The sequence below is a fragment of the Acanthopagrus latus genome, chromosome 16, assembly GCF_904848185.1.
Source record: "Acanthopagrus latus isolate v.2019 chromosome 16, fAcaLat1.1, whole genome shotgun sequence".
Taxonomy (NCBI): domain Eukaryota; kingdom Metazoa; phylum Chordata; class Actinopteri; order Spariformes; family Sparidae; genus Acanthopagrus; species Acanthopagrus latus.
Window position 1 is genome coordinate 9,165,506 of NC_051054.1, and position 20,016 is coordinate 9,185,521.

Consider the following 20,016-nt stretch of genomic DNA (forward strand, 5'->3'; position numbering starts at 1 on the left):
GTGTGTTTTAGCAGTAATTAATTTCCAACCCTGCGCAAATCCGACTAAATGGAGCTGTTGGGAAACCACACAGTTAGTGCATGCGGTGCTTAATGAATATGCAGACATGCACAGAATCATGCACAAAGTCATGGGTGTGCACCGTATTTTATTTAAAACGTTGCCAGGTTTGGCTCTCAGTGCATGCATGCCATTTCTTGCGCTAAGTCCAAATCTCTGTTTCTCATCCTTTGCCAGTTTGTCATTTCAAAAGTATGGATTAAAGAATTGTGGGTCTATGACAGAGTAAACACAAAAACATTTGGTCCTCTTTCCACCTTCTTCTCCAATGAAGGAATTGGGCTGCAAGCCAGGACAGAGATTATGGACGTCAAACCTATAGCGAGGATGAAGCGTGTCACATCAGCGTAACTACAGTAAACACTGGTGATGTTTCACTGAATCCTGCTGTGAAGCAAAAACGTAGATATTCATCCATTGCTTTGGAATCATTTGCATGTTGGTGGTTATGTCAAATATGTCACTGATGACACAGAAGGGCTCTCTGAGACCTGTAATGAGGGGTCAGTAATTCAGCCGAGGCTCTGTCCTGGAGTAATTTTACGTCTTCAGATTGTTGTGTGGTACATTATCAGGATCAATTATGTATATTTGAAACATCTCGTCTTTATTTCGGGCATCTATGTATGTTCCAAGAGTCGCACCATGTCTACAGAAAATGATGTGCAACTTGAAGTGTCATGTGTTCAGGTAGATGCCAGTATTTGAATCCTCAGACTAAATCTCACTTCCTCCCTAATCTTTCTTTGAGACCTTTCTGTCTTTTTTGCATTGTTGTAGGCTCAGTTTGATGAATAGTACAAATAGCGATAAAGGCAAACACTTTCAGGCACTCTCTCCTTGTGTTACTCTTATTTGTGCACACAACAAGTGGTGTAAGAAGTCATTGTCAAGACTGAAAACAGAGAGCTTGAGGGACTTTTATTTGGGATGCAACGGAAAGGGAATTTTCACGCACTAGTTTCACTGATTATGTCAGACATTTTAGAAAAGACGCTCACTGCTCACCCCTCATCTGAAGAGTGATGTATTAAGCTACTGATGATCCAAACCGAACACTGCTTCAGCTTCAGGTGAAACATGAGTTGGCTATTATCATGTCATAAGGAATGCAAGTCGTGTGTTTGTCAGGTGAGTTTAGCACTGACCACTGTTGGGCGCTTTTGGCATTTGTTGACAGTGGATCATTTTGAAAATATGTCAGGGAACAGTGTTATAACGTCTGGAATGATAGAACGAGACAAACAGCTAAAGTGAACTGTTGCACACCTACAACTTCTCGGTGACGTAACCAGCTCTTTTCCCCTCATTAACATTATCAGGTTCCCTATTAGCATTCAGTTTAATTCCAAAAGAAAGAATCAGAAGAAAGAAATGAAATCAGTGCATGTCCGAATGCTGTAATGACAATTACCATGATAAGTCCACTTTTCATCCCTTGACACATATGGCCAACCACTGCTTAAAGTGGGCTTGATTGCAGGATTGTCTGATTTGGAAAGAATGTCCTGACTAACTTTAATCTCCCAGTTTCCAGCAGTGTTCAAAATTACATGTTAGATGATGATAATCATAAAATCTGGTAACCTGATGATGTAATATTTTCTAACCTCACAGTGTTATCTCGTATTCCGCCCACTTTTCCCCAAGACCCTGTGACACAGTTCTGTGCCAGAGGAGTGTGTGGTTTCCAGTTTGAGGGATTAGACTGTTGCCTGGCTATAAATCTTCAGCTGCTCTGATTTAGTAACCATGAATCCTGCAGTCCTCTGACAGCTGTGATTTGTTGATTTAATCAATCTTCCTCTCATAAACAAACAGGAATATTTGAGCTGTTTGATATTCAGCGTCCCTGCGCCGTCAGGATCTTCCCTTGATATGTCAGAAGAGCACCAGTCTTGGTTGTTTTGCTTGTAATAAAAGTAATTTTGTCATTGTTTTCACTTTACCAGTTTTTTTTGTTGTTTTTTTTAATGCTTGGGTTTGCCCCATCTTTCATGGCCCTGACACTTTGCATCATAACATGAAAGAGCTGTAAATGCTTGCTAAACTGTTTTGTGGTTTTTCTCCATTAGTGGTGGTTCTGAGTACATAACCCTTTGGTTTTAACTGCAGTCAAAGTATAGCGGTTAATCTTTGTTCATTGCTAACTTGACATGAGAACGCTTGAACCAATGAACCCATTAATAATTTTGGTTTTGGATAGATTTGTTTTTATTTTTTTTTAATCTTGCAGAGATCTTCTTTGACCTATCCTCGTGGTTTCTAGTGTTAACAAATCTTTGTTTAAGAGCTGTCGAGATACCTGGGCGAGATGTAATAAACCGTGATTGGGCTTTCAAGAGCTTCCATGTCCTGGTTTTTTAGTTCAAATGGGAGCAGGTCGGCTGGTGTCCAGCTGCAGGATTGATGGAACACCTAGATCCAGAGTCCCATCTCACCATGGCTCACCGCTGTCTCGCATGCCAATGAATTAAGATCTCGTCTGTCCTTTCAGTTCCTATTTGGTTATTGATCGCAGATTTTCATCAGTCTTGAGTACTGAAGTATTGCAGGGAGGAGCGCCATAAATCTTATGCCAAATAGCACCACAAGCTATAAGTTAGAGGCAAAAACAGGGGCTCCTTGCCCAGTGAAAGCCTCACCTTAACCTGTCAGGCAGGGGATAGCATTGTAAATCCAGACCTGAAGCCCATGATGAATATGTGGGGATTGGAGTGATGGCCTTAATACCACCAGACTGACCTGCAGGTTAATTACAATGTGCTGTTTAAGCAGCCTAGCACCAACTGGAACGCACTTACAAACACCCACCCACATCGTTCCCACACCTCGCTCGCACTTTTCACTGCATATGTGTGTAACTGAAGGCACGACGGTGCATCATGTCACAAGCACACAGCACGTTTTAGCCACAACACTGCTTGTCAGAGTGTCCCCAGGAGAGAGGGCGGGCCTCTGTCACACTGACCTTTCATTATGCTGGATTAGGCAGTCAGTGTCCGCTCTCATGGGGGAACTTGGGGGATCACCCATGGTGTTATGATCGCCACACTTGAAGTGTCTGTTAGGTTGCTGTGTCGCTACAGCATACATTTATTTGATTTGTTAGCTCTATATTCTGTTTTTATCTTCCCTTTTATAGAACCCATCACATTGTTTATTCACAATAGCAGCTTTAAGCACGCCTTGGTTTTTTACCCCATACTGCTCTCGCAAATCCTTTTGCATATGGCGTGTCTGTATGCAATTTAACCTATAAACCGAAATGTGTATCTGGTCTGAAATATCCTTTCAAAAGCAACACAGCTTATGAAATAGGCACAGCAGATGTGTTAGACAGGTCAGACCATGGTAATTAATTATATATATTTAAATGTTACTGTTACGGCTGAAAGTTACAACAAAAATAAACACATTTTTGCCGATTTTACATGTCTCAGTAATGCAATGATTTGATCTACAGCGTCGCATATTTTTCCAAAATGCCAACATAACATGTCTGCATGTGGCCGCCAGTCCTCGACAAGCTGCATTACTGTTGCTAAAAAGACCGCAGTGTTGTGTTTTGCTTTTGGTTGAATTAGAATCATTTGTAATTAGCCTTCTTCTATGCACGCTGAACATTATCCCCCTAAAACTGCACATGCAAAACGGTCCTTCCATGTGAGCAGGCTTTCCTTGCGTTCCTATCATCTAGGATGCTGACTGGACATGCATAATACATGAGAGAAATGGGTGTTATTGTAATGCGTGTTTCTCAGTGGCAGTCCCCTCTGCCTCCCCGTGTAGTCAAAACAGACACTTGCATGCACTAAAAGGGACATCAGAGCACTGGAGGCCCATCGCCCTCGATGCAGTGCCAAGAAGGTAGGGGAGGGAGGGAGGAAAAAAGAAAGGGGAAGAAAAAAACTCCAGAAGCCCAGAGCTGCAACTCATTATTGTTGGCCTGTCTCCCTTTCTTTGTCTGTTTTCCTTTTCCTCTTCCTCTTCCATCCTCTCCACTGTCAGTCAGCCTCTAGCCCTTTTTTTCTTTCTAGCGTCTTCTTCTCTCACCCACTGGGTTCCCACCAGTCAGTGGATGTGCCCTGGATGCTGGCACTAAGCGCTAATTACACCGTCTATCTCACCACACTGACAGTCATGGCCAAGAAGATCTCAGCTTCCTTGTTTGCTAATCCACAGCTGGGGAAACAACACTTCAGTGCATACTTGCCACCAACTGATGAGTTTTAAGTTTGACATGTAGCAGAATACCCCAGCTGACGGGGATTCTCGCAGCGCAACAAAGCATCTGTTGACATAATTCTACAGAATGACATGCCATCCATATGTAAATACGGCGGATGATTTGATTTGATTTCGTGTCCTGTGTGCTATGTATAATGTGAGCGATGCAGGCCGCAAATCAAGCAGGCGCATGAGTGGCGAAGCGGCCAATTCACATGCACACTGCGTTTCCCCTTGTTGCGTAACACCACCAAGCAGGCATCAAGTTGCAGATGTCTGACGAGACATGCTGGTAAACAGATCTTGAATCATTTACAGTGTAATCCACTTTACTATCCCTTCTTGAGATTGTAAACTCCCCCAATCCTGTTACTTTAAGCCTTCTTTTCCAACCTGAGGCTGCAGGTTGCCAAGCTTCTTGTCCGTTAGACACAAACGCACCGCCATGTGTCCTGGAAGGAGCCGAGTACCTCGAGAGAGGTTCATGCATGGCTGTGCTCGGCCAGGCTTTTTTTTTTTTTTTTTTTTTTTATCCTACAAACAAACCAAAGCAAAAACAATCTGCTCGCTTTCCAGTGAATCCATGTTTTTAGAAGAATGTTTGCAGTATTGTTTGTGTTTTATTCAGCAGAGATCGGCGAGGGAGACAAAAATAAGCAAGATTCCAACCATCACTGAGTGAGCACATTCAGTTTGCCTTGGCCCAGTTAATAAAAAAGGCATTTCTGTTTACTGGAACAATGTTTCTAATGGATGAGCTTTGATCATGGGTTTGTTATGCACTTTAGTAAAGTGGAGCAACATATTTTCATGGCCATTGACTCCAGTTTGGGCCTTTGAACAACACACATTGTTGTTTACTGTCTGATGAAAACTGTCTGCCCTAATTCTTGTTTAGTTTAATTATTTCTCTGGTCGCACAACTAAATTGTTGCTTTGGAAAGCTTTGGTTGAATTTGTTTTTGTTTTAAAGTGGTTGAATTTATAAATGCTCTGAGGAATTTTGGTCAAGATTAATGGGATATTTTGGTTTCATATAAAAGCTATATAAATATCTTATTTTGGGGCACAAGAACTTATAAACACAATATTGACACATTACCTAATAACATTTACTTGGTAACGCTGACAGCTATTAAGCAACACTGAGCAGTTATGTAGAAATTTGTCTTGCATTTTGGAGCTGCCCAGAGTTTCTGCGTTCAGTGCCACTGTTGTGAATACAAATCCCAGGTCTGTGGCAATTTGTCAGACATTATGTAAAATAATAAAGGTCCACAGTTTTTCATTCAGATCAAGCACGAGAGAACCACTGCAGGCGATGGACTGAGTCGGTCATCCTTATTTTATCAGCTAGACCTACTGACAGCTCTCACACTCAGGTCGTTAGTGTATTCTGGTTGTACTCGCTGCTCTTTTCCTAACCCCTGACCTGTGACTCCTAATGCCAAGGTCAGGCCAATTATAGGAGCTTTAATGAGATCCATGAACTGTTGCGTGTGCACGATTGTGTCTGAGGAGACGAGGTTACAACAAAGGAGCTTAACTTCAGTCTGCCCTGCAACAGGTTGTATTGTTTTTTTCTTCCTGTGAAAGGGAAAATAGTTTTTCAACTGACAAATGCATGGACTGGCAGACCTGAAAATAACAACAATAGATTGACTTGATTGATCTTCACACTTGGGCAAAAAAATGAGATTACACCATAAACACCGGCTCTTATGTGTGATGATTCAATGTGCAGTTGCATGTTGTGTCTTAATAGCACAGCAAAAGGCTGAGCGACAAGAGGTGCGAGAACCAGTCACCTCACCATCATCCCTGCGACAAGTTGTGTAATCACGCCTGTGTGTGTGTGTGTGTGTGTGTATGTGTGAATGATACGTTCTGTATATCACTTCCCCTTGAGGGTAGCTTTTCAGCAAGATATACCATCGCGCTGACGGGAGTGCTGATCTGCAAACGGGGGACAAGATGAATGCACGTGTCATTCACAACCACATGGGATCCCTTCTTCACATGCCAGAGGACAGGAAGTAAGAAAAAAACAGCAGGGTCATGACGGTAGACCACACGGTGCAGGTTATATAGCAGGTAGGGATACTGGAGGCCTTTTAGAGCTCTAGCCCTTTAAAACATTTGCTGACCTGTACTGTATATTACAGTGCAGCGGCTGTGGAAAAGATCAGTTTGGGTCAGCTCCATCTCCCAAGTCAAGGTGATGTAAAAGAACCCGAGTCCTGTCTAAGTGAAGCCCTGCTGACTGCTGACCTTTGTGTCTTTTCCCATCTATCACGCCGAGCCGTGTGTATGTGTGTGTCCGTGTGTGTGCGTGCGTGTGTGTGCGCGTCAGTGATGAGGGATGCTTATTTGCGTGCCAGTTGGTGCATTTTTGGACGTGCGCGCGCAAGTGTGAGACTTTGAAGGATCCGTCTTTGTCGTCGCGTTGCGTGAATGAGCAATCTGTCCTGCTCATATTCAGCCAAGCATATCCAGCCCCGGCCCCAGCCCTGCCCGTGGTGACAGGGAAGCCGTGGCAGTTTAAATCAGTTGACATTGTTCTGGCAGTGGGAAGTGCTTATGCTGAGGATATATCGCTTTGTTTTTCTGCCATCTGCTGCAAGACGAACCGCTGTATCCCTGATAGACGCCAGTCCAGGTACAGACAGGAAGGTGAAAGGAGCAGAGGAAAACAAATCCACACAGCACAGTAGCACATCTAACAGTGAAAAACAAACAGACAGTGATAATTGATCTATTAGAATCTATCAAAACATACAAAAACTGACCTGAAAGAATGACACACTGGCTGCTCTGCTAAGCTAAAAACGGTCTCATCTAAAAGTAACCACAAAAGTGAGCAAGCGTTTATCCTACAATGTCAGACAGTTATTTATCTTGACATTCAACTACTCCTGATTATGCAATTAAATTCCGCTTGAAGTTTATTTTATATTAACCTGACATGCCAGATGGTTGGTTGCACAGAACCATCTGGAAAGTCAATGCTAGAAACTGCTTCGATAAGGGCAGCTACTCGACGGATGATTACGCATCGTGATCACGTGATGTTGCAAATCTAGCTGCCTCGCAAGGTAATACATTTGAATTATGAGGGAAAATATGTGAAAGAAAAAAACTACCAAAGTAGATGACAGCATCTCATATGTATTCTTATATGCTTTTTGTAACACTAAGTGAAACTGTATGCTGCAAATGAAACATTCAAACTTAGGGCATCATGTTTTGACAGCTGTGTCATATCAAGTGGAAATACTGCTGAAGGTTTGTGCATCTTCCTTCGTTTCCCAAACATTTCTTCTGGCATATTTGGTATCTTTGGAAACTTTGAGATATAGATTTAATATGAATTTCTGTGGGTTTTAATAATGTTTGGCAGCACAGCCTGATTTTTACAGAGCCATAGGTCCGACAGAGTTCCAGAGTCAAGGAAGCACTGTCAATCAAGATATCTGTGGTCGATTAAGTGATCTAACGGTCAGTGAGTCAGACAAGAAGCAAACACAGACATCAGCCGCCATGATGAGTCAATACCCAGGTTCAATAAACACCACCACTTCTCTTTTAATTCCTCTTATGAAGTTATCATCATCCTTCGGGTGCTCTGATTGCCATCTGTCAATCAAAGTCAGTCATCCACCGGGCTCAGCTGATGCAAATACCTGTGAACCACAAGAATACGTAATTAAACAAGAGACAATTATGATGGCTCAATAGGAGAACGATGGAGAACAAATCCTTGTTGCTGAAATGTTTGCGATGATGGAAATTGTAATAACAGCGAACGGCGTTCCAACATCTGGGGAATGCCAAGGTGCAAGTGTCACCTCAGGGGGAGATTAGTAGTGTTCCTGTCTCCCACAGGGATAACAGTGGTGCGTACAGTGCAGTGCAAGAGATAACAGGGCTCAGACAGACAGTTGGGTGTGTTTATCAGTACCTTAGGCGTTCCCCAAGGCTCCATATTAATGCCAGCCTTACTCTGCATCTTTATATGGCTTGCTTTGGACGCTGGCCAACTCATTTCCTCTCCTTCCTCATTTCTACTCAGCCCCTTTATCTCCACTAAACTTGATCTCCTCCCTGCTTCTTCTTCCTTTTCTTCTTCCTCCTTTTTCTTCTTCACCACCTCCCTCCTCGTGGCTCCTTCTTTCCAAACTCCTCCTTTTTACGCTGCATGCCACGGCTTAGCAATCATTCTGTGTGTGTGTATGTGTGTGTTTGTGTGCATCAAGCCTATCCCTCTAGGCTGATTTACTACGCCGTGGGGGAGACAAAGGTGCAGGAAATGGAGGTCAGAACTCATCGTTAGTGGCCAATGAATTCTTAATTAGGGCAACAAATGGTGCAGTGCCTCCAGTGTGGCTGGAGCGCTCCCAAAGCACTGAAGATCGGAGGCCAGTCACCTACACTGCCCGAGTTAGCTGATTATGTGCCGGACTGCGGCAAACGCGGGCGATCGTTGCACTTTCTGCTAGTGTCCGCCGCGAATTGACATACATCGCAGACATACGTGCAGGTACTGATGTGTCTGGCGTGACAAGTGAAGGTAGTTTGGTAGGTAGCTGATTTAAGCAAGAATAATTACTTTAGTTGTCCCTTTAGACATCCATTCTTTCAGTATAGAAACCTATTCACATGCAGGTGGTGTGGAGAGAAGTCAGAAGGTTGGCTCTGCTGTAGCACAGCGCCACGAGCAGTTAAAGGATAGGTGCCTTGCTTAGTCAAAGTCCCCCGAAGGTGAATTGGCACCTCTCCAGCTACCAGCACTCTGTATCGAATGGTCCATCTTCTGTTTTTTTACACTTGCCCCTCAGAACAGAGTTCTGGGTAGTGGTTGGAATCAGCCCCTGTGAAATGGCACAGCCGTTTAAGATTCTCACATATAGTCACTTGTCTTCGGTTGCTTTTGTGTAAACAGACAGGACTGGACAACATGGCGTCTTTAGCTGCGGTGATTTGGCTTGCATAAATGTGACGATCCTGGTATTATCACAATGCCATTTATCTGACTGAGCTAGAAAGACATACACTTTTGAAATTTACTAAATACTTTGTTATCAAATAAAAGTGAACACTGTTTCATTACCTGGTCACTGGTGGTGCTTCAGAGACTGATGATGGCAAGCTGTGCTCCTATCCAGCTGGACTTGAGTTAAATTTCAGGAGTTATATTCAACATTGAAATATGTCAAAATGCAGGACTGTCATGCACAAACCAGCGATAACAATGTAAAGTTAACTAACTGGCTAGTTAACTGCTGAGATATCAGCAAACTAGCAGTAATTGCTTTAAGCTTGTTAAAAAAAAACGTGACAAAAATGTATGAAAATGACAGAGCTCTCGGTTTGAAGTGTGCCTCTGTTTGGAGGACCATGTGGCTCGAAGACTTCGCCCTACTCCTCTATACCTACAATAATTGGGACACCCTACCCCAAGGTGTGAATGTGCTGAAGGGAGGCTAAGCAGGCCTGGAACTGGTCCCATAGCAATGCCTCTAGGAAAATGAGCTCCTGCTGTAATTCTTATCTACAGTAAAAATGCTTGGCCTGTCTAAAAAACAAAATGACACAAACCAAAGTGTGGGGATGGAATTAAATAGTACATTTATCCACACATAAGCTGCCGTCTTTAGCACGTGTACCTTCTTTTACTATGAATTTTACATCCTAAGGCAAGAAGGATCATATATCCACTAAAGATTAAATGCAGTGATTGGCTTATAATCGTTATTTTATGATGGAAGGGAACCTGATTAAATGAGAATAGAGAATGGCCCATTATAAGGAGGCTCCCAGCTGGGTGCGAGTGGGATATTCTGCGTACCATAATAATGTGGGACTATAGCTGTGTGACTATGTGCGCACATATAATGAGGGCACCAACAATGCAGCGATTTTAAAGTGCCAAAAGACCTTTATTTTTCTCTGCCTTCATGTAATTGAAGCAGAAACAGCCAAACCCCTTCTGAAAAGGGTCGAGACAAAAGCAGCAAAAGAGAAGCAGCTTCCCTCAATTTCCATGTCTTTTGAAATGTAGGGCATGATTAGTATGAGCATGTTGTAATTGTGCTGCATAGCAGCATTAAATTACAATTTCCTTGGTCACCGTCGGGGTGCACTTAAAATGAAAGTTATAATGTCATTAAAGCGGAATGTGACACATTTTACTGGCTCCCAGTGAGATCTGGCTGCTGTGCTTTTTGTGATCACAAAGCCTGGCTTGAAAGGACCTTATTAAAGTTTGCAGGATTGTCTGCATCCCCAGTGTCTTCTTTTGTGACATTGTCGGGGCTGAATTGGAAAATCCTTTCCTCTTTCTGGCTCTCTTACCCCGAGGTTATGCAGTAAACGTTGAGCCAAGTCAATATCTGTCTAATTAGCAATCCCACTTCTGCCCGCTTGTCTTGCCATGTACAGTGAAGACGAGGCGGTGTCAGGATAGTAATCAGCTCCTCGGGCAACTCAACACTGTTTGACTGGATTGTGCCACCTGTCGTACGTAAAAAAGAAATCTTGGTCGTAAAGGGAATAATAAACCTTGTAATGGTCGTGCCCACAGTGCCACTCCCCCCGGTACGTGTGTTATTTTCACCTGTTCCTGCCTCCTTTTTTTTTAATCTCCCTGCCATCCCTTCCTCCCATCTGTCCTCTCATCCTCATGCGGTACATCAAACGTCGCAGGCCTGACTGTGTGCTGACAGGCAGCCCACTGACAAGCTCCCGGGCCATTCTGAGGGGAGCCGAGCCTCCCCTTCACGAGGCCCTCGAAGAGACAGTGTCACAGCGAATCCACTCTGGAGGATGGGCAGCAAATCTGCCTCCTTCAGAGAGCACACAAAGAAACAAACCGCAGGAGTTCTGGTTTGTGCGTTTGTAACGTGGACAAAAAAAGACAGCCACCTATAATAACAAGTGTTGTAAGAGATAGACGGAATAATTGCATTATGAAATTCCGGTTTGCACAGTAAGTAAGCTGGTACAGGTTTGTTTAATCTCCCTTGGACCATATGTTAACCTTCAGTTGACTGTTCCCTGAGCATGCAGTGATTCCCCAATCATAGCTTAGCCAATGTAGCAAAGCACAGCAGGCCCATCCAGTCCTTTGTATTTCTTCACCTGCCAATGTGTGCATAAGCGATACGCTGCCTATACAGGGTGTGTTGTCTGTTTCAGCCTTTTTTCCCAAACCAAAACACGTCAGCAAGTGTATGAAATGAAGGAAACAGTTTGTTCTTCTGCACATGAGCTGTAGTTGTTACCATGCCCAGTGAGCTAGCTCACTACCTACAGTATATCCTCTGGTGAGGATGCTACACTTTTGCTTGGGATCTTCATGGGTATTCTGCCTAGTGAAAGCTCCATTCATGTTGTCTGATATCATGTGCTTTCCTTATGTTTTCAGAAATACTTGCCTAACTAAATATGCAATCATAGTCTAGAAACTGATATAATTTAATAGCTTAATCAGTTGAACACAGTATGTTCCCTGTGGATACTAATGAAAGTACAGCCAAGCCAGAAAACACTGCCAAGACCTGTCTGACTGAAAAGTACTGTCCAAACATTGACGATCAAAGTCACAAATAATTAAAATAAATGGGATGATGACTGATAATTGAGGTGAGGTGAGGTGAGCTAATGTGTACTCAGTCTCACTCTGCAGATTGCTAGATTGCCTCAGTTGGCTGAGCCAAGGGACAGGTTAGAATAAACGCAGCTCCCGGGAGTGTTTATGTAATTTCATCCCACGTTGGCGAGCGTAGAAAGCGCCTCCATTCTCTTTATTCTTTTCCGTTTCTAAACAGCTGGTGTGATTGAATGTTCAATTCGTAGCTGTGTGTGTGTGTGTGTGTGTGTGTGTGTGTGTGTGTGTGTGTGTGTGTGTGTTCCAATGTGTCTGTGAGTCACATGACTCCTCTCCCAATCTATTATTGAGCATTCTGCCACACTCTGACAAAGTCACAGCTGATTAATAAGTAAAGACAGGACCCCAGAGGTTGAGAGGAGCCCAGAGCAAATGACAAAGAAATAAATTCATTACAAACGGAATTAAATCTCCCCGAACTAAAACTTTCTCCTTTTGTGAGTTGTTGTGGCTCATTCATTTGTCTTATTTGTTGTCGTTTGTCTCCTTTGTCCAGCGTCACAGACCTGCGATCACCGCTGCCCCTTTGGCCAGAGCTGCTCCGAAATCATCTCAGCCAATCAATCTCACTTAAATGTCCTCAGAGCCTCTCTTTGTGTGCCCTGTGGAGAGGGGTTATGTGTGTGTGTTTGTTGTATGAGTGTGTCCGCATAGTAAATAATACATATGCTGAAATGAAATTCACCCTTTTCTGTACAGCACCTATATTTGTAGCTGTCTGAAATCTCAACCGAACATACCACATGTGCAACGAAGGGTTGCAGGTTAGGTTAGGGTTCAGGTTGGTGTGCTTGTGCTTGTTTATGAAAGATGAGGGATCTAACATGAATATGTGATAGCAAGGTACTGTTAAGAATACAGTGCTGACCCACAGTATCTGATTATCCCCACACACACACGCACCTCCTGCAACACAGACTTGCCTACACATATGAGGCACGCATGAAAAATACACACACACATGCACACACGCACAGTGTCATCTTCAAAGGCACCCAGGGGTGGAATGGCCGACGTGACAACAGCCCTAATGAGCTCGCCTGAGTGGGTGACCCTGTCGCCTGGCGAGAGGAGTGGTGTCACCATGGAGATGCGGAGGCGAACGGTCTGAGTCACGGTGTCATGCAGGTGTGTTTGGAGGGGGATTAACAACACCTCATTTTTTTGTATTTTATTCCTTCATGGTTGCAAATGCACATATAAGTAGAGTATTAAAGCAGCCTTATGCAACCATTATACCCAGTCACTGTCAATTTTCTCTGACTACCTCTCATCTGTCTGGCGAATGTATCAGTTATAGGTCAGGATCTGAATGGGATAGCGCCTGGATCCGAGGGGTACACATTTTGGTCATTTTGCTAACAAAGGGGATTCATTCCCCCTCAGTTGGCGAACTGATTATACCATAAAAGACCAGCCTCAAATGGATTTTAATGGTACAATGAGTTGTAATAAGGAGAATGGCACCTCTGTCAGTCTCACTGTGTGACCCAAATGCCTGTTTTTGCACTATAACTTGGATGAGGGGTATGATCTCCCTCAAGAAGTGTGTAACATCATATCGATCATATTTAATGAAAGTCTTTACGCAGTTTCCTGGTGGATAGATAGCTTACTTGTTGCTAATGTAATCACTGACTTTTAGCTAGTTAGCTCAGTTAGCCATACAATGCCTGGACTGCTGGGAGGAGTTTTTCAGACCCAGAGCAATCAATGCTGGTGGGCCGCGACAGTGAATTGAGCAGCAGAATTGCAGCCAGGTGAGCTAGCAATGGATTTAGGCTTAGCAACCTCTGCAGACATCATTACAAAAAAGAGGATGTTGACAAAGAAGAAAGAAAGAGAGAGTGACTGAGCAAGAATCCGACTGTAGCTCAGGAGGTAGAGCGGGTCGTCCAGTAATAGGTTCGAATCCACAGCTCCCCAAGCCGCATGTCGAGGTATCCTTGAGCAAGATAGAATACGTGTGCAAACGGGCGAATGTGACAAACGGGCGCTTTGAGTGGTCATTAGACTGGAAAAGCACTATATAAATGCAAGTCCATCTACCATTTACCATCTCAGGCTAGCTTTTAGTCATCCGCAAGTGCTTCAGGAAATAAGAGGCAGCAAGACAGACTCAAAGCCGGCTTCTTGCTGTTAAACTTAAGTAACATTAGCCAGCTTGCTATGTCTTGTGTTATTGCACTTGCTTGATGTTTGGCTGTGTTAGCAAAGTTATTGACTCACTGCCTCCTATCATATGTCATTTAATCTTCACAAATGTACATGTACAGCTTTCTATTTGTGATGGTATAGAAGTCAATTGCAAATAGACACTGTAAGGGGGGCATATCACAAAAAATACCTGTCCTTACACAATGTTGCTTTTACACAGTGAGCTATCAGTGTGAAGGATTAACGTTTGCACTTAAACTGCAATTTTCAACCAAATTTGCTTGTTATATTTCTGCCCCTTCCCATATTACTGTACCACAACATGGCTTTGGCGGTCTGAGTAAGTGGCCATTATTCTGCCTGACAGAACCTAACCATGACACATTTAGAGGTTTGAGGTGTATAATGGTGACTGTGTGCTCCGAAGTCTTTCATCATCTTCAGCAACAGAGAGAGAATGAGAGAGAGACGGTGAGAACGAGAGGGTGTAGAAAGTACGAGAGAGAGAGAGAGAAAGAGACAGAAGCGGAGAGGAATGCGGAGAGCTCCGGGGTCCTTAGTGTGCTCAGTGATGATATGCGGGGTAATGAACTTCCAGACTTTATGCATCAGAAGCGTGACGCTCCGCATCGCCTTGACTGTCAGCGATTTCTGCCCCGTATCGGTGAGATGAGGCCCCCTATAATCTCCTTCCATCCACTCCATACCGGCTTTTGAGGCTCGCGCCGCCGACTTAAAGCCTGCATTTCATTTGTCAGCCTAATGGTGAAATTTGTAAGGAGTTTAAATTCATGCTTCTCCTAGAGGTGTCATGCGGAGTGGTGTCACCAGGGAAAGAAGTGAGTTTGCTGCTTGGTGGGAAAAGTAATCACTTTAAACTTGGACAAGTTAGAGCAGCTTAATGGAGGTACAGCGTTCAGTGAGGCTGCATAAATTTCAGTATAGTAGTATTGGAAAATTACTGTGCAGTAATGTTCCAATAATATGATTCAAATGTACTAATATACATGTAGTATTAAACTGTGCATTTTAATTCCTCCTTCCAGTTTCCAAGTTTCCCACACTTTTAGAATAGTTTTATTGAAATGTCTAATTTTTGTAATTTTGGACATCGGTTGTGAAAACATTGTACTCATCTAAATAAAAGCAGAGATCAGACGTCCAAGACACCTTGGAGGGGTTGCAATACCTTATTTCAAGATTAAACTAAAAACAAAGCCTACTGAGACATCCTACTCAATATCAATGGCACAGTCGATAATCCCTTGCTGCCGGGGAAAACCATGACTAAGTACGGTAATTCAAAGTAAGTCCCAGTGGTTGGTCTCTTAGGTATAATCGATGTGTTTGGGTATTACTTTTTCTTTTTAGCAAATGTCACTAGCTCACTACAATTTCACTCTCAGTAACCAGCTCACTAAGTACATTGTTGCACAAATGATGCACAATTCTTTGCTAACTAGACAAAATGTGTAAAAATTGATCTAAATAATTGCACACCAGCACACAATGGCACAATAGTTTCACGGGCACACACACACACACACACACGCATTTACTGTAGGAGCCCTTATTTCTTGGCTTGCAGTGGAGATGAGCCGGAGCCTCTCATCGCACATGAATAATTAAAACCGAAAGAACGCCTTTCCCTTTTTTTGCAGGGTCAGCGCACAATCAGTTGGAAAGGTCGAGACCGGGGACACTGTTTTGAAGGGGGCAGGGAACGAAAACAAGCTGGTGGCGCAGATGAGAGAGAGGTGTGGTGCTGAGATTGGGTAACGAGGGATGGGGGGGGGTGCATCGGTCGAGGGTTTGAAAATGAGTTGAGAGGGTGGACAGGTCTTTGGAGGTATTACAGAAAAAGGACTGATATCTCAGTTTGGCTGAGAGATCGATCTGGACTGCGAGGGCGGCTGAAAAGACTGTTTTTTGGTGTTGCATTGCCACTGCGTTAGGTCTTGGAGAAGATATGCTGTGTGTCAGACTCAGTCAGATTATAGACTCTGAAACGTCTCCACGTTTGAATGCGCTAATGTTTACATGCCTCTTTACATGACGGGAACTGTAAAGACCGGGGAGGGGGGTATAAGTGTGGGTGAGCACTCGCATGCATGCTAATGGAAATATGGTAATGGGAGGAACTATTTGTGCGTGCATGTGCCTTTTTCTTTTTTTTCCCCCCAACATTGTCATTTTAGCTTCTATGCAGCAAGCAGTGTGCTGTAGGAGATTAAACTCTGTATTAGCTTTGATGCTTTTTTAAGCTGTTTCCGTAGATTGAAACATGGTGCTCACTCGCTGCAGTTAATTTAAACACTCCAGGGTGGGTGCAGAGGCCACTAATAATTCACTGATCTCAGCCTTAGAGTTTGTTTTTGTTTTCCTACAAAGAAATAAAAAAGGGATTTCAAAACATTACAATTTAGTTCCATATTTCTTTTACCTTTTTTTGAGAAATATACCTTTTGGACTTGTGTCTCCTTATAACAGAGCAATAACTACCTGTGAGCCATCGTTACCAGTCGCATCTGCAAAACTGCAGAGGTAAAACTCTCCATAATAAACACTGCTGCATTGTAGCCTGACACATCTGCAGTTTACAGTGATTACAGTGGCAGATTTAGTGCTCTCAATTTAATACTAACATGGGTTTTGGTTTCACATAGAAGCCGACAAAAAACAGGGCTTTACATTTGTTTCTGCAGCCGTCAGCTGAAAGTAATATCTCTCTGTGGCAGATTTTATTTGCAGTAACTAGCTAGCTAATTAGCGCTAGCCCAGCACACCATTTGAAAAACTTTGAAGAACTTCCTGCGTTGTCCGCTGACTCTTTCTTTAAAAACACGAACCCCGTAAATGGCCATTAAATATGCATGATATACTGCTAAAAGGCTCAAGGTAGGCTACATACTATTCCACTTTTTTATGCTTACTGTGGAAAAAATACTGGTAACATATTTTAAATGAATGTTTTTTGTTTTTTTTTAGCAGAGGTTCAGTTTAACAAGAGAAATGGCTGTTGAGATTAAGAGCCCACTTATATGGTTTGCACCTGATGAATTTGGTTTGAGTGTAATCTCCAAACCAAAATGAAGAACCGGACGGAGCCACTAGGGTTGCTCTCAATTCCAATATATATATATAACAACCCAATTACCAGAATATATACGGGTGATGTACATTTATGCAAATCATGGATATGTTGTAACATTGCATTTCTTGACGTTGCAATTGAAGGCTTCCTTAAGTTTGACGTTTTAAAAAAAAATGTGACAACAATGTGTTCATATGATCTGGTCAGACTTGGACACCAGCAAGACTTGGTTGGTTAGGAAAAAATGTTTTGACTCAAAATACCTGTTTTGGTTGCCATAAGCATGCGTGGAGAGGTCTCATCAAAAATGCCTGGTTTTGATGTTACATCACTGGCTGGATACGTCCGGACTACTCATCAGAAATATCTATTTTTGTCGCCATAAACGCGACTGGAAACTGCAAAAATATCCAGCGGTTTCACACAACATTCAGTAGTTAAAATGCAGTCTTGAAGTGCTGTCAATGGCTCGGCAGCCTCCTTCCCTGTAACTCCACCATCATCCCCTCCACCTCCAGATATGACATTTAGGTGATAACCATGTAATGTGAATTTAAAATGACAGGAATTGAAATATGGTATGTAGCTCATGAGGCATCCAAATGTAAACATATCAGTGGTTTGCAGAACAGACACTGGCAACTAGCTAGTGTCCTGATGACTTGGCTGTATAACGGAGTTAGCTGCACCTTGGAGCCTGGAAGAAATGTTGAGTTACTACCTCTGTGGTTAGTCAGCCAGTTAGCCAGGTATGCTAATGTTTACAGATTACATAAGTGCAGACAATGTCCTCTAAACTGTTGTGAATCCAAAGCTTGACAGTTGAATGCTAGATCATTTGTAGCCTAATTTGTTAATTATTTCATGACCCCTTTAAGTGTATCTTGCAATACCCCACCTGGCCCCCAGGTTAGGAAATACTCATCTAGCAAATACAAACAAAAATCCTCTTTCCACAACAGACTGCCAGGTTTTTGTATAGGATTATATAAAAAGCCCTAAATACCCTGTGTGTACTGTGATGATTACCTACTAGCCTTTGAGCGAAAGATGAACTTTTAGCCCCGAGTCGCGATCAGTAAACTCTTCCTCCCCGACAGACGAACAGACTTTCACATGACCTCGGATTGGTACCAGTCCATGTGTCCATCCTGCCCACTCTAATCATCAATCTGCAGCCTGGTTCACCAGCCGCTGGCACCTGTCAAGATGAAAGACATGGATTAGAGACAGAGAGAGAGAGAACGTGAAAAGGTTGGGCATACAATACCATCATCACGTGTGCCGTTGCTAGGGAGGGATGTGTGTGTGTGTGTGTGTGAGAGCGCGTGTGATGTAAGTCCAACACCGCTGTCAGGCCTAGCTGCAGGCACAATAGGACGATATCCAGATTTGCGTATGTGTGTGTGGCTTATATGATCGCGTGTGAAGTTTAAGATAGCTTGTGCCTCTTCTGCTACGTTGTTTTGGATAAGACCATCACTACGCATCACGCTCACCCATAGAATCAAACAGCCTTACACACTCACACACACACACACACACACACACTCACACACATCCATGTGCACACACACATCCATGTGCACACTGCTCATGCTTATCCCCTCCCTATTTCATGTCTAAAAATAGATCTTTTTCTCAATGATCTCTCAGCCTCTCAAAGCAGCAGGCTGTAAGACAGCCATGTGCATGGGGTTAACTGCAGCCCATCCTCTGAAGAGCTCTCTTTTCTCGCTACTCCCCCCACCACCTCCACCCTCCACATACACACATACACACACAGCCTCAGAGCAGCCCATTCAGGGTGCAGATGGCAGCTAGTGTGTGTGAGACAAGAGACCCTGTGCACTCAGTTGGTTAACAGGGAATCAGGTTCATTGACATGCAGGCAGCACTTCTCCTCCAGTCCAGGAGAGATAAGCTCCGCTGTGGAGCAAACAGGGGGGGACAGCTAGCCCACAAGCTATCATGGCCATATGTTCATTACACCCTGACTTCCTATCGCCCCTCGCTGCCCTTGGAGAGGATAATATTAGGGTTACAATTACATACCACATTCGGGTGTAACAGACACTGTAGTAGTTGAGAAGCTAACAGGCGTTGATATATAGGTTAAATGTGACTCCCTTTCAGCTGCTTCATAATTTAGATGTGTGTTTATTGTGCTCACTTGTAGATCCCATATCCATTTTTTTTTTGCCCCCTTACCCTCATGAAAGAGCTGTAAAGGGTAGTGGTTGAAATCTCCATGCATGAAAAGGGACAACCCTTCAAGTCTGTCACTAACTCATCTGTTCTGGAGCTTTTGAACATGTGGTAACAAGTCACAAATGCAACAGATTTGTTTCAGAATTAATGGGAGATGCCGTGTCTATTGTAATGAATCAATAATTCACCAGATGTGATGTTAAGGGTATTTTTTGATGTGTTTTTGGACTGTGTTGAGTTTTTCATGGGATTTATTGCGAAATTATGCAAAAAAAAACAAACTCAAGAATGCTGCAAAGGGACAGCTGCAAACACAGAAGTAGACGACTGTCCTCATTATGGGCAACCGCACAATAGAGAGCTAGTTATTGGCAGGTAAAGAGAAGGTCATTGTGGTGTGATTCCAGTCTGTTTGAGTCTAACAAGCAGACAGGATCATCCAGAGGGATTAGCACAGCCCAGCAATCTCTTCAACATGTGCGGTGTGATCATGAGCGCTTCAGAGAACTGGGCTGATTAAAGCTACCTATCAGCAGGACCGGGGATGCACTGTGGGATTCTTTCCCTTAAAAATACTTCAGACTTGAGTTTGTTG

At 43.3% G+C, this 20,016-nt stretch overlaps 1 protein-coding gene across 4 annotated transcripts in view; it reads left to right on the forward strand.

The window, feature by feature from the left end:
• Window positions 1-20,016, forward strand: part of stxbp6 (syntaxin binding protein 6 (amisyn)) — a 150,848-nt gene that overhangs the window by 108,471 nt on the left and 22,361 nt on the right. The gene's annotated exons all lie outside the window — the stretch shown is intronic.